At 37.4% G+C, this 14,821-nt stretch overlaps 1 protein-coding gene across 1 annotated transcript in view; it reads right to left on the minus strand.

Moving 5' to 3' along the window:
* Window positions 1-5,867: 5,867 nt before the first annotated feature.
* The window catches only part of LOC140236957 (CXXC motif containing zinc binding protein-like), a 56,926-nt gene continuing 47,972 nt past the window's right edge, over window positions 5,868-14,821 (minus strand). Inside the window, exon 8 of the transcript XR_011901813.1 lies at window positions 5,868-5,917. The gene's annotated coding sequence lies outside the window, so the exon portion shown is untranslated. The remainder of the gene's footprint in view (window positions 5,918-14,821) is intronic.

Here is a 14,821-nt window from a genome sequence, read left to right on the forward strand (position 1 = left end):
CAAAGAGATCCCATCCTCTTTTTTAGCTTCAATTTCATATTTTCTTCAGTATATTAAAGGAATGTGAAAACATTTGTCTTGATTTTTTTTTCCTCTGGGGAAGATGGGCAATGATCTGATCTTGTGTATTCGTTTTTGGTTTTTTTTTTTTTGTTTTTTTTTTTTTGGTGGGGGTAGGAGAAGGGTGAGCACGTCGATTTAATAATCTATTGATTTCTTTAGGTTAAATTAGAGGAGGGACTATCTGAGGTTGTGGCTGGCCTAGGTGATGCTTTCTCTCTGATGATAACGTAATCGTCATTCGCAATACTGCAAAGGCACGTTGCCATCATGCTCAACCTGCCAACCCTTGCCATCATCAATGGTTGTGGATGATAGGCCTAATCACTCTGTAGAAGTTAAGGAAACAATGAAATCCATCGTCAGCCGGACTATAATATTCCCATTCGGGTCCAACGCACCTTAAACAGTTGTTAAATGGGATGGCTAGTAACTGATCAGTGGGAATCAGTGGGAATGCTGGGGGATGATTGCTCAAATCCTTGTGGGATTCATTTAAGAGTACATTATATATCTATTGTTAAATTGTGAAAATTATTTGCTTCAGAATGGTCTCATATTCAAGTAATGTAACGTCACTGTACAGGCGTGCTAACCTGGAAACATTGAACTGCACATAACTTGAATGTGAGACCATTCTGAAGCAAATGATTTTCACACTAATTCACACTGATCAGTTACTAGCTATCCCCTAAATGAGGGCCGCTTTTGATCCCGATCGTGAAAGATATCGTATCTTATCTCAACAGCCCACATTGGTTCGCGGTATTCGTATTGGAACATATCAGAACGAAGCTGCACCCACCAAATCGGGGATCCCGATTGTAATGATCGTGGTAGATCGGAACCAATGGACTCAATCGGGACAATCCTGTCGGATCGTATTTGAACGGGAGACCAGATCGTGACAGATCGTATATCTTGAAATAGACCAATCGTAACCATATTGCATCCAAGCTAACCAACACGTATTAACTCGCATGACCTCGTATCCAAACGTGAAATTTCAGACTTCCACGATCAGTTACGAATGTCTAATCGGCTAATCGGGTGCTGTTCGTTATTCCGATGGTTTGCTATTCCGAAGGTTCGTTATTCCGAAGGGTCGTTAATCCAAAGCACAAATTCCCTATACCTAGAGGTTCGTTAATCCGAAAATGAAAAAAGGTACGTTATTCCGAACATTTGTGGCGTTATTCCTTATGTTCGTTATTCCGGAGATTTGTTAATCCGAAAATGAAATTCGGAAAAAAGAACCTTCGGAATAACGAATCTCCGAACTAAAGAGCCTTCGGAATAACGAACCTTCGGAATAACGAGCTGTAATCGTCTAATCTTGGCGTTCGTAATAGATCGTACGATAGTGGGAACCCCGCTTAAGATAATTCACTACTCCTCACGATAAACTAGGACAGGTAGGCCTTCCTCTATTCGTAATTTCGCTCGATTCGAAAGATCTTGGATTAGCGTAAGATGTTGGCCGGCATGCAAATCGCACGCCACTAATATCTCAGCTAACATTTTGACTTTTTCTGAACGATCTTGAAACGTTCAAAGTTCGTTATTTGGACGTTTTGTCAAAACGTTTTCAGAACGTCTCTTAGTGGAAGGTTTTAGACGTATTTAAAACGTTTCAAATGGACGTTTTAAACGTTTAAAATCCAATACAAAACTTTCGGAATTTTTAAGGACCTGCAGAAAACCTTTTGGACGTTATAGACGTCAGTCAAACCTCATAAGAATATTCAAAATATTCTGTTGACGTTCTGCGGACGTCCAGAAAACCTTTTAAGAACGTCTAATGTTCATTTATTATTGGGCATTAAAAAAAATATAGTTATGAGATTATACAGCATAATCTGGGATTAATGTACCCTAACCCTAATCCTTTATAATAGGATCCTAACCTGTCCTACCACCTATACCTATATTACATCCTATCCCCAATTGATGAATCTGTATCACATTCTTTTTTATACCAGCAAAATGTTGTAATGCATGAAGGCATGGTTACTAAAATTAAATCAAACACACCTTAATTTGGCCTAATAATATATGAAAATACCTCTTCATAACACAATTTGAAATCGTGAATAACTGAACAATAACGTAGGTAAGTTATTTTTTTAAGCACATAAAGTTTGAACCAAGCATAAATCTTGAGATTTCAATGTCTTTTAACAATTTGTTGTTGTTGTTGTTCATTTCCATCTGAGAAGATGGCTGGATAGCCCATATTCAGCTACGTTAAGCTGGTCTTCCATGGGGTCCAGTTGGATGTGAGGTGGGACCACTTCACCGGGTTAAACATCCTGCTCTTTCCGATGAATGAATGAAGCGGGATCTTTTACATGCATGAGTTGTTATTCTCTCATACACGGGACCTCCACTTTACGTTCTATCCGAGGGACAGAGTGTTTTGACTCTGGGTAGAGGGGACGGTATGCTTACACACAACATTGCTCAGTCCAGACTCGGGTTCGAACCCGGGCCCTTAGAATAGTGAGGCAGACGCGCTACCGACTGAGCCAACTCACGTCATTGACGATTTTAAAACGTTTTCCCCAAAACCTGCGCTTTGCGGTAAATGCCAAGTCCCAACTTTGATGTTGTAATATATGTACGTTTTAAAACGTCTATTTTACACGAAGACGTACGGAACCCCCAAAAAAGTCGTGAGGAAACATTCTGAAAACGTTATGTGTCTGCTTGGATGCTAGTAAACTGTACAATGAATTAACCGACAGCGAGATATGAGAAATGTATAATAAAAATAAGAGAGCTCATTAGAACACAGACTGATGATCTTCCTCTATACGCATTTTTTTTTTTTCACAGCTACTAGCTCCTTTGAATTTTTTAACACTCTCAAAAATACTTTCCTATACCAGATACAAACTTTTGTAAGCGCTTGCACATAAAATGCCTGCGCGGTATAGGCCTTGTATTTATTAATCTCAAAGTCTGCTTCTTATAATTTCCTTTTTTTTTCACTTACAGTCTACATACTCTGATGCTGTTCTAACAATGTGCTATGCAATAATTCATAATTGAAATGATCATAATTACTCATCTATACATCAGCAATCGTAAGGGGCAAAACTAAAATCAATGCTAGCTGGTTTAAGGTGGAAATTCGAAGACAATTACAACTTGCCACCATTCATTATGCTGTGTTTAAGCTAGAAACATGGAAATGACAAAATGTTAAAACTTTGCTCATTCAAGGGCAAAGAGAAATTTTATAATATGTCTGCGGTAAAACACTTTGGATGAATTCGGAAAGATTCGGCAGAGTTTTGATTTAATAAATGGACCAATCTAACAGAAGCAGACGACGTGTCATAAGCTAAAACAGTGCATTCATTGCTACTGAAGAAGAGGTTGAATTACTTCGAAAGAAAAGGTGGCACAGAACGCTACTATACCAACTTAGAAACCATCACTGGAAAGGCATATTCAAGATTTTAGAAGGCGATGGCCGTCGCGGTTGTTTTTTTTTTTTGTTTGTTTTTTTTTTGTTTTTTTTTAAGTTTGAAACGCCCGCCTAACAATGGTGAATGTGAATGAACAGCAAACCACCCGGTGCTGCGGCCGTGCGGCTGAATGCATAACTCAGGTAGTGTAGCAAGGTCAAGCGAATGCTGACAATGACTGAAGCCTTTAGCCAGAGTTTTCGGGGCGGCAAGAGCATGAAAGACCTGGAATTTTACCTTTTATTCTTGACAGATTGTCGTTCCTGTTGATGTTTTCAATGCAGGTCATGCAAATGACACGGAAAAGCGTTAGATTTACTTGGCATTGGATGACGTTTATCCCGGCTAATAATTATCATTACAATGCTCACCACGGAAAATAGTTTCACCTTTGAATCTGTGCATCGTCTACAGGGCATAGTTTGCTTTTGCTTGCCCAGTCCATTCAGTGACGTCACAAAATTAATATCAGGCTTGTTCGACGGGTTTCGGTAGGTTTTCGAAATAGAAAGGAGAATGTTATTCTTTTCGTTTCATGTTGCATAAATCTTTTCCGTGAGGTCGGAAATTGTAATAATCGGGACTTGCAGCTTCAACTCAATTGCCATTTTATGAAATATTATTCATGTTTAATATTTTTGAATGTAGGGCTTATAGTTTAACTGTTGAAACATAGTCGAAACTTCAACATTATTGTGATAGTGTTCATGACTGCATGAGTAATAAGTCATGTGTAATATAGCCGCGCAGGACACACACACACACACATAAACACACACATAAAACAACAAAAACACAGGCCCTCTTTGAAGTTTAGTTGGGTATTTTGTTGGTAATATTACTCAACTGCATGAACAGACCACGATCGTTCGACCCCGAGACAACGAGTTACATATTAAATGGGTTAGTCAAATATTGGTTAGTGATTGGCTAAATACAGTCACGTGATGGAGGCACATTATGTTCGCCCATTTTTGTAATGTTCTCCCATGGGAAAACATTTCAACGTAACAGATGACAAACGATACCAAACGATTGAGCCATCATACTTTTCACGCAATCGATACGATAAATTTGCCTATTCCATACGAAGTGCATAAAGCAGATGACTGATTATTGTAATGCGTACGAAAGTGTGGACCCGCGCGCAGTGAATTTGTCTCTGCGCGAGCGATCGAATGCGTTGTGCTGGTGGTTGACATTGCGAACAAGGCTTCCACGGAAAATTCTGCGCAAAAAGATTAACAGATGATGGTATTTGACTAACCCATATAATATAACAGATGATGACTTTTGTTGTCGGGAACATGTACCAAACCTTCCACCCTCAGGGTTTGAAATGCTATTATGAGTCCCTCGACTTCGTCTCGGGACTTATAACATCCCTCAATAGCATTTCAAACCCAGGGTGGAACATTAGGTATGTTCCCTTCCCCGCCAGTCATCATCTATATGTTGCAAATCCTGTCAGAGGACATAAGTGAAAAATTTATCCCACGTTTCACTAAGCGAGGTTAAAAGCGAATACATAGTTTGTATGTGTCGTAAAATACGATAATTATTACGTTCCCAATCTGCCAATCTCTTGTTTCGTTATTAAAAGGTGTCTTCACAATATAACTCAAGTAGATTAAATTAATTTTCTCCGAACGCTTAATTAACACTGAAGAATAGCTATTCAAATAATTAGCAACGAATCGGTGGTGTTCATTGAATAACATTTTGTTGAAATCTTGTTCCTCCATAGTGCAAGCTGTTACTACTGATTTCTATTTTTCAAAGATTTTACAATAGTATGTGCGTGTGTCCTTGTGTGTTGCGTTTAAAGGGACATTCCAGACGATTTTCATAACTTCATATCATGTATTACATAAATCGACAATACCATGTATAGATTTATGGAATTCATTGTTGTTCTTGAGCAGAGAAACAATACTTTGAAAAATCTTGAACAAATTACACTGAACAAGGATGATGACATAGAGGTTCACATATTTCAGAAATGTAGCAGTGTAATTCCATTACAATACCGCTTGCCTGCGGGTTCACCTGTGTATAATCTATGCATGCCTTCTTCTTTTGTTCTGCTTCCTTGAGTCCCAACTCATGCATTTTTATGGTGACTCTGGCCATGTCATCATCCTTGTTCATGGCAATTTGTTCTAAATTTTGAAAATATTCTTATTCTTCATCCCAATCATCACAAGTTCTGAAACTCTGTCCTCAGAGTATAACTAATTAATAGTTGTTCAAATGTAAAAATCTGAAAATCATCCTTTAAATAACATGACAAAAATTGCAGGATAGTTATAGTCTCAAACTCACCTTGTGGTCCACTGTATTATGTTTTGAAAGATCACTCGTAGCGTTGCATCCACACGCTGTCTGTGGGTGGGTTTAAATGAAACAGATGGGCGAGCGACTCAGTTTTTACCTCTCATATTTCCGGAAGACATTACGTCAGCAAAGTCTCTTTTCTTTTCATCCGCGGCATTTATTGTTTGATATCGATTGTACTTGTACAATCATTGACCTTCAGTGAAAACTGGTAACAAGTGTTCGCGATTTATGTGACTGAACCAGTTCCATTGTACAATGTATCGTTTGTTTGTTTGTTTGTTTGTTTGTTTGTTTGTTTTTTGCCTTGGCAAACACACTACCCATCAAAACTCTCCATGCATTAATATAAGAGCCCCCTCCTACATGAGTTTCTTGTCGGGGGGGGGGGGGGGGGGTATACAATCGATTGAAAGTCCTCACGAAGACTCTTGTTACAGGAGGTACAGGGAGATCATTTTGTTTCTGGGGTTAAGTTTTATTCTGACAATAAAGTTTAAAAAGTAAACGCTTTCAATATTTTCTTTTCTTTTTTTGCTGGCAGATCATACAATGACTTGAAAAAAAAAAACATACACCAAAAGTTGGAGCCTGGAATTTCTATAATCCACTTAGAAACCATAAAACGTGTATAGACCATTGATAAAGCAATGTTTCACAATCATTATTCTTATTCTGTCGCAGGATTTCTAATAGAGTCTATGAAGAATAACCAGTCTCTAGAAGCATACAACTACTTCACTTCACAATGTATAAACAGTACCAATGTATGACAAGCAGTTGTTTGGGTTTCTTTTTTTTTTTTTTTTTTGGTCTGTTTGTTTGATCACAGAAACTGAATGATATACCACACCATCCATGGCATATTCATTGCAGACCATTGTGACTGCATGGTCTCAATAGGTTGGAATACTAGCCCCAATTGGCAATGAACATCGTCTAGCTCGGAGGCTGTATACGGAACAAGATGGGCCGACATACTGGCTACAAATTAATGTCCGTTGCAAAATCATGTGGGTCGAACTGTACACCCTTGCTTATGCAATAGACCTAAAAATTGGCATTACATGTGTGACTGTTGTCATAGGTAGATGTGCAGGACACCTTTTTCGTCATTATTGAGTAATGCGTTGCCCTGGCAACTGTAAATTTTCATAAAAATCATACCGCCCTGAAAATGTTGTGGATTGAAATACTTCTCAGCCTTAAACAGTGTTAAAGTAATTTAGTCCAAATTTGGCACATGTGATCAGTGCTATGTGTAGATGTGCAAGACATCTTCTTTTAAAAATTTGAGGACCGCACTGCTCCCTCAGTTTTTGAGTTGGAATTGGGCATTATGGTTGCCATTATCATTCACGACACACTTTTTTTTTAAATGAATGACAAAATACTAGTATCTTGTCATGGTCATTTTCATATAAATTATGGTATACAAAAATATGTGGATTGAACTACCTCCATAAGTTTTTGAGCATTTGTGAAATTTGGCACATGTCACCGCTCTAGTATGTAGATGTGCAAACGTAATCTTTCGTTAATGTTGAACAATGTGCTGATTTGGTAACAACATTCTATACATAAAAATCATAAAAAACTGAGAATTGAGCTAACTTCCTAAATTTGAGCATTTGACTAAAGACTAAACACAAAGTATACGACTGCTGAAGTAGGCTATGTGTGTGCAAACTTCATGTTTTGTCAATGTTGAACAATGTGTTACCACGGTTACAGCATTTTTGAAAGAAAATCACACAAAATATTGTGTATTAAGTCAACTCCCTTCGTTTTCGAGCACTTTGTCTTGGAATTTGGGGCATGTAAATGTACAAAATACAATTTGTCAAAGTTCAACGTCGCCATGGTAACACAGCAGTCTTTCATTAAAAAAAAATGAACAAAATTATTGCAGATTAAGCCATATCCTTTGACTCGAAATCATACAATGTGCTTGTGACAGTTTAGAGTGTAGATGTGCAAACTTCATCTTTTGTAAGTGTCGATCAATGTTTTGCTACGGTAACAGCATTTAAAAACCAATACAAAAATATCATGAATTGAGCTTTCTTAGCTTCTGAGCATTTGACTTGAGATTTGGCACATGTGGCCAATATGACCTTTAGAAGTGCAGGAAACATTTTCCATCAACGTTGAACAACGCATTGCCATGGTAATTGCATTTTTAAACCATGGATTGAGATAACTCCCTCAGCTTTGGTTGGGGGTACTAACCACATTCAGCAATAGGCCTAGTCCGTTTCACGTGTCACTCTTACTGCTAGTTATCTGTTAACAGGTTCATTTCATCACAATAATTGAATATTCTGTGGTTCTTATATAATGTCTACTGTGCATTTATCACGGAAAGCACAATCTGAACTCTCATTCAGTAGTATTAAATCAAATTAAATCATGCTTTTGGAGTTTGCCTAACCTCATCATTCACCATGCAACCATGAAAGCATTGTATACTGCATATTCATGGATATGAGATGTAATATAGTGATGTTTGTGATAAAAACAAACAAACAAACAAACAAACACTAGAACTATCAATGAATGTGATTAAAGGTCCAGTTTACCTTTGGGAGCAGTGATTTCAAAAATTTTCAAGATATAATATTTGATGCATATGTGTAGGTCTGTTGTATCATAAAACATCCTACCATATGAAATATTTGCAGTAAAACCTAAAATATAAGGAGATATCAGGGTTTTTCTCAACAAACCGTAGCTGTATACGGTTTAGTCTGGAAATTTTTTTATTATAACTATTGTTCACATTTTGTGTATTTAACAACACTTAACATCGATTATACGGATTCAAATTTTGACAGTGGTTGTTTCTATCCCTAACTCACATTTTAGAACTATTTTATAGCACTAATGCTTTCATCTGCAAATGGTAAATTATGCCTTTAATACCCCCACTGCAGCTCAGACTCCTATGAAAAAGAATTGAACAAGGGTTTTATAAAATGTTCTGTTAATGTTTGTGTGTGTGTGTGTGTGTGTTTATGTGTGTGAAGCTTAAATGCTTCAGTTTGATAAAAAAAAATGTGTGGTTACCATGGCAATATTTTTTTCTGATACTAACACAATGGTGTCTAGCATATCTACACCTATAGATCATATTAGATTTGACCTTAATTGCTTGAATGACGTGGAAGTAATACAATTCACAAGGTTTTGGTAAAACTGTGGTTACCATGGCAACACATTGTCTAGCAAACACACAAATCAGGTCTCCACATCTGTACCTCAGTGCCATTATGTCCACCAAATTTGATTTCCATTGCTTCACAACAATTGTGAGGTAGTTCACTCCACAAGATTTTAAAGAAAATATGTAGTTACCATGGCAATGCCTTGTCGGGTACAAACACAAAGAATGTCTTGTATAACTACACCTTAGATCATTATGCATACCAAATTTGAAATAAATTGGGGATCTGACTTTTTTTTTGTGAAAATGAAATGAAATGTATTTACCACATAAACAAACAAACAAACATCGTCAACAAAGTCACAACAATGAATAGTTGACTACAGTAGTTTGGCAAAAACACCTGGCAAATAGCGTGCAGGCTAGTCGAGGCCAGTCCTTTCAATGATATAGATTATAATATAACGTATTTACAATATTCACAGAAGAATTGTTACATGTACATAATTATTTACATGTTTTCATAGGGGATCATTACTATATTGATAACAGATGCTTTCGCAATGATATCCGAAAAGCATTACGGGTGTTTATCTTTTTGACATAATGAGGAAATCCTCTCCAAATTATACTGCCTGCATAAAATTATGACAAGGGGTGTTTGCCTGTTTCAAATCTGATTCTTATTGATTTATAATTCATATTACTTTTAAACCTTGTATCATAATTATGGTCAATTTTAAAACAATAATCAGAGATATCGTGCGGTAAAGTATGATGGATTAGGTCAAACATTTCAGTTCCAATTACAAATTGGTATAGACTGTAAACATCTAGCATTTGTAAACGATGAAATAAAGGGCCAGTATGCTCCCTAGGTCCTTTGAAACAGATTGCACGCACTAATTTCTTTTTTAACAAAAATATAGATTGAAGATATGAGTGGTATGTACATCCCCAAACTTCTAGTCCTTAAGACATAGCAATTGCGGAAGGATAAGGGTGTTATATAATAATTCTAAGATTTTTCTAGGGACGAGTTGTCTAATTCTAAATATGATTCCAATTGTTTTCCTCACTGAGGAAGAGACACACTCAATATGTTTTCGCCATGATAAATTTTCGTCTATATCAACTCCTAGATACAAAGTCAAATGTACCTGCTCTATAATGTCTGTGCGTCCCATATTTTCATTTATCTCCACATTTCTACGTTTACATTTAAAAACTATATACTTTGTTCTGGACGTGTTGAGTGTTAATTTATTAGCATTACACCATTTCGTAACGTCTAATAAATCATGTTCAACTTCCTATAAGTCAATATTCTTAGTTCCAGATGGAAAAGAATGAAATAAACTTGAACCATCCGCAAATAATCGAAAATTGAAATAATCTGGGGATTGTGGCAAATCGTTGATATAAATTAAGAACAGAGTGGGTCCCAATACAGATCCTTGTGGTACACCACAATCACGTAATCGGTAGTTGTGCAGACTTTTCACTTCCGTAACATACAAACTGAAATCGATTTGATAAATAGCTGCGCATCCACTCTAACGGCAACCCACGTATGCCATAGTGTTGTAATTTATATAGCAAAATGTCATGATTTACCGTATCGAAAGCTTTAGCAAAATTTAGAAATAAACCAACAGTATAATAACCTTGCCCTCGTCCATTTGTTTGGTTAATTCAGCACTTAGATTGATCAACGATAGTTTTGTACTGTGCCCTTGTCTAAAACCATACTGGTGTTTGTATAATATTCTATTTTCCTGAAAAATTTCATCAGACGACTGTTTACCAGTTTTTCGATTATCTTAATAATTATCACAGGGACCGAGATAGGCCGATAGTTTGAAGGCGCATCTTTAGCTCATTTTTATAGACAGGTAGTACCTTAGCAATCTTAAGCGCACCAGGAAATACGCCACATGGCATTGATAAATTTATGATACTAAAACTTGTGCTAAAGGATGAGCCATGTACCGAGCAACATCAACTACTGTATAACTCTTACTGGGATGTCATCATATCCACATCCCTTATTTGCGTTCAAAGAGAGAATAATACGATGTACTTCAATCACAGTCACAGGTAACACGAAAAATGATTTATCAACTTCTCCTTTCATAAAAGTGTATAAGCATCGTTTTCACTAATTTCTATTTTCTTAGCTAAATTTTCCCTGATTTCAGCAAAAAAAAAAAAAAAAAAAAGATTGAACCCTTCACTTATTTCTCGAGGTGTTTTGCATTCCTTTCTAACACCATTCTCAGAAGCCTGAAGTTTCTCTACAATCAATTTATCTGTTTTATCATTCTTTTTATTTGATATTTCATTAATGTGGTTCCACGTTTTCCATATATCCTTCCTATCTCTATCAAAAAGTTCACAATAATGCATCGACTTTACTTTCCGTAAAACCTTTGTTAAGGTATTTCTATAGCGTTTGTATTTCACAATTTAATCGATATTTGTGGCTGACTGCATTTTTTTTTTGGTACTTCGCAGCATTGATTCAATTGACGCCCTTTCACAAGGTGATTGTCAAAGTCTTGAATCTTTATGAACTCATAATGACCCTCATTGTTTTGTTACCCTCTTGTCAGGAAAGAAAAGTAAAAAAAAAAAAAAAAGAAAAAGAAAGGAAGGAAGATGAACTTCACCAATGTGGGAAAATTTGGCTGACAACTATCACCAATGCTCATTCAGACAAAACTCGGGATCTGGTGTGTTCTCATTTTACTTATTTAGCATACTTATCAGAAGCAGACATGGTCTTGTAAAAATTTTTTATATCTCCATTTTACAAACTTACACTGATGTAAATTTCAAGATAAGGAAGAGATATGAGACTATATTTCTGGCAAGACCTGTACGAAAAGAAGTGCATGTGCATGATGATATTATCATCAGCAACTAAACATTCATTTTTCTGGGAAGAACATACCGTATTGATAGTTAATGAGACCGTACTGAACTTTTCTTCATTATATTTTTACTCTGCATGTTAAAGCTTCAAATTTGAGAAGATGTGTAAGTGTGAGTGCAAGCATGTATTATATTTATATGTAACATGTTCACCTATTTTGTTTAAAAATTAATTCATTTTCATTAAACTCAAATGAATTTGTGTGTAATCTAGTAAATCATTCATCGACTCTCAACTTCAAAGTTTCATAAAATCAATACACGCAGAAAAAAAAATAAACAAATGTCGTTTTGCAAACATCCAATCTCTCAAAGATCAAGTATAAAAGCCAACAAATACACTGTAATGTTCCCATTTACACCACATTCCTGGCTGCTATAAGGAATTCTTACTGTCTGTCACGGTATCCGTGACGGGCAGCAGGGAAAAGCGATAGCTGAGTTCCTGAGGCTCAAAGGCGCGCTATGGTTCAAGTCCAAGGTCAACCACCGATGCCAATTTGTTCCCTCCAGGCTCATCTCGTTCCGATGGGGTCCCTCACATATTGCACGTTCTGATCAAGATGTGACATGTTTTTCATTTTCTGTCAAGGCTTTCTACGGATAAGACGTGGACATTGGGCAGGTTTGGTGCTGTGTTTTGTCCATGGTGGCCCGAAACATGATCGTCGAAGCCGCCGGAAATATGGTGTAAAACGTGGGGTCATCCCAAGAGACCAACACCGAGTCACACGGTCCACGAGACCGACATGAAAAATTGGTCCATGAGTAATACAGCCCACGAGTTATACGGCTCACGAGTCGTATAGTCCATGAGTTTGACACTATGCAGAAAAGGCTCACGAGACCGACAGGATGAGCAGCGCCGTCTACGTGTCAATTACAAGTATGTAGCTGTACAGGGTGTTCCATGAAAGGGAAAATAATATACTGGTGGGTGCAATTTCTGCATGTCGAACTCATGGGCTGTATAACTCTTGTGCTTATTTGACTTCATGTTGAACTCGTGGGCTGTGATGTAACTAGTGGGTTGTATGACTTGTGAGCTATTTGACTCGTGGACTGTATGACTTGTGGGCTGTATGACTCGTGGGTTGTATGACTCGTGAGTGTCAGTCTCATGACATGCACCCGTAAAATGTAGCATAATCACCACAAATTGGTGACAAATTGACAGTCAGGAAACACATTTGGGATACCACTTAACAAAATGCATCAAACAAAGCCATTATTCATGCTTACAAGGTATATCTTTATTCTAAGACTTAAATAGCCAGTGTGATATTGTGCAGTATTACAACAATATTGTTTGTTACTTTTTTGAAACCAATTCTTATTCATCATATTGCAACAGAAGCAAGAACACATTGACACAAAATTCAGTGTCATTACAATAAATTGGTCTCAGCTTTAAGTAGAAATGTCGCTATGGCGACTGGTCTGCCTCCACCATATTGCATGGATCTCCCAAAATGTCTATACAGTAGTAGGCATATGGTAGGCCTACATCTAGACAACGTGAGACAACAGTGTCACATGATTGGTATTTTAAAAAAAAATGAAATGACATGTTCAAGAGTTTAACCCGTCTGTGGTTGTGTCAAACTTTTGAACATGACATCACATGTTCAAAGGTTTGGCTCAACCACAAATGTGTTGAGTGCTGTATTTACATTCCTTGAACCAGGTTTATTTGGATGGCTAAAATGTTCAGAGAGCAAATATTTGGGAATTTGAACATTTTCACTTGTCCTTTGACCCCACAGTCAACAGTTCTTCAAATAATCACGAACTTGTAACATGCAATCTTCATGATAATTCTTTTGAGTTATTTTCAAAATATGGCAAAAAATGACATATTGATATTTTCACTTGGACTTTGCTCCATAGCCCAAATCTTTCCCTATATAATCATTGTGCAGTAATGCAAGTAAATACATAGTTTGATCAGGGACGTTTGTTGCGACAAAGATTGTTGCCCCCGGCTCGGGGGCGACAATTTGACGGAGTTGGCGTCAAAGACTGTCATCCCGTCAAAGATTGTCGTCTGGCAACAATCTTTAATGAGGGCTGGCGGCAAAGAGTGTCGCCTGCCCTCGAAGCACATTTTGCTGGGTAATATCGTTCTTGACATAGTCATTGAAATACCAACGCATAACTTACATGGCTACATCCATGCAAACATGCCATGTAAAAAGTCATCGTGAGGTTTCAAGGAAATGTGTATGTGCGCGCGCACATGATAATTTAGTGTCCGTTTGTGCGTGTGTGTGTGTGTGTGTGTGCGTGTGTGCGTGTATATGTTAGTGTATACTATGGAAGAATGTGTTTACTAGTATATGTCGGCGTATGTGTTTTGGCTGCGCGTGGGGAGGGATAAGCTGTTGCTGGCATAAACGTTATATTGATTTTATCAGCAGTTTTGAGTTTGATGAGTTTGACGGATTTGTATATGAATTCGGAGTGGTGCTTGCGTGCGGGCGGATGCTGCTTTTATGCACACGGTCCATTATGTCTTATGTATCAACACTGGGAAGTCGTTTCATCAGGAAGGAAGGTGGTATCGGTTCGGGTGTGTGTGTGTGTGTGTGTGTGGAGGGGGGGGGGGGGGTTACATTTCGTTATTGCGAAGGTTCGTTATTCTGAAGGCTCTTTAGTCCGAAGGTTCGTTATTCCGAAGGCTCGTTATTCCGAATTTCATTTTCGGATCAACGAACCTTCGGAATAACGCCACAAAATAATGTTCGGATTAACGAACCCCTTCTCATTTTCGGATTAACGAACCTCTAGGTATAGGTAATTGTGTGTTTCGGATAGAACCTTCGGAAAATAAACGAACCTTCGG

This window comes from Diadema setosum, chromosome 13 (assembly GCF_964275005.1).
Source record: "Diadema setosum chromosome 13, eeDiaSeto1, whole genome shotgun sequence".
NCBI classification, from domain to species: domain Eukaryota; kingdom Metazoa; phylum Echinodermata; class Echinoidea; order Diadematoida; family Diadematidae; genus Diadema; species Diadema setosum.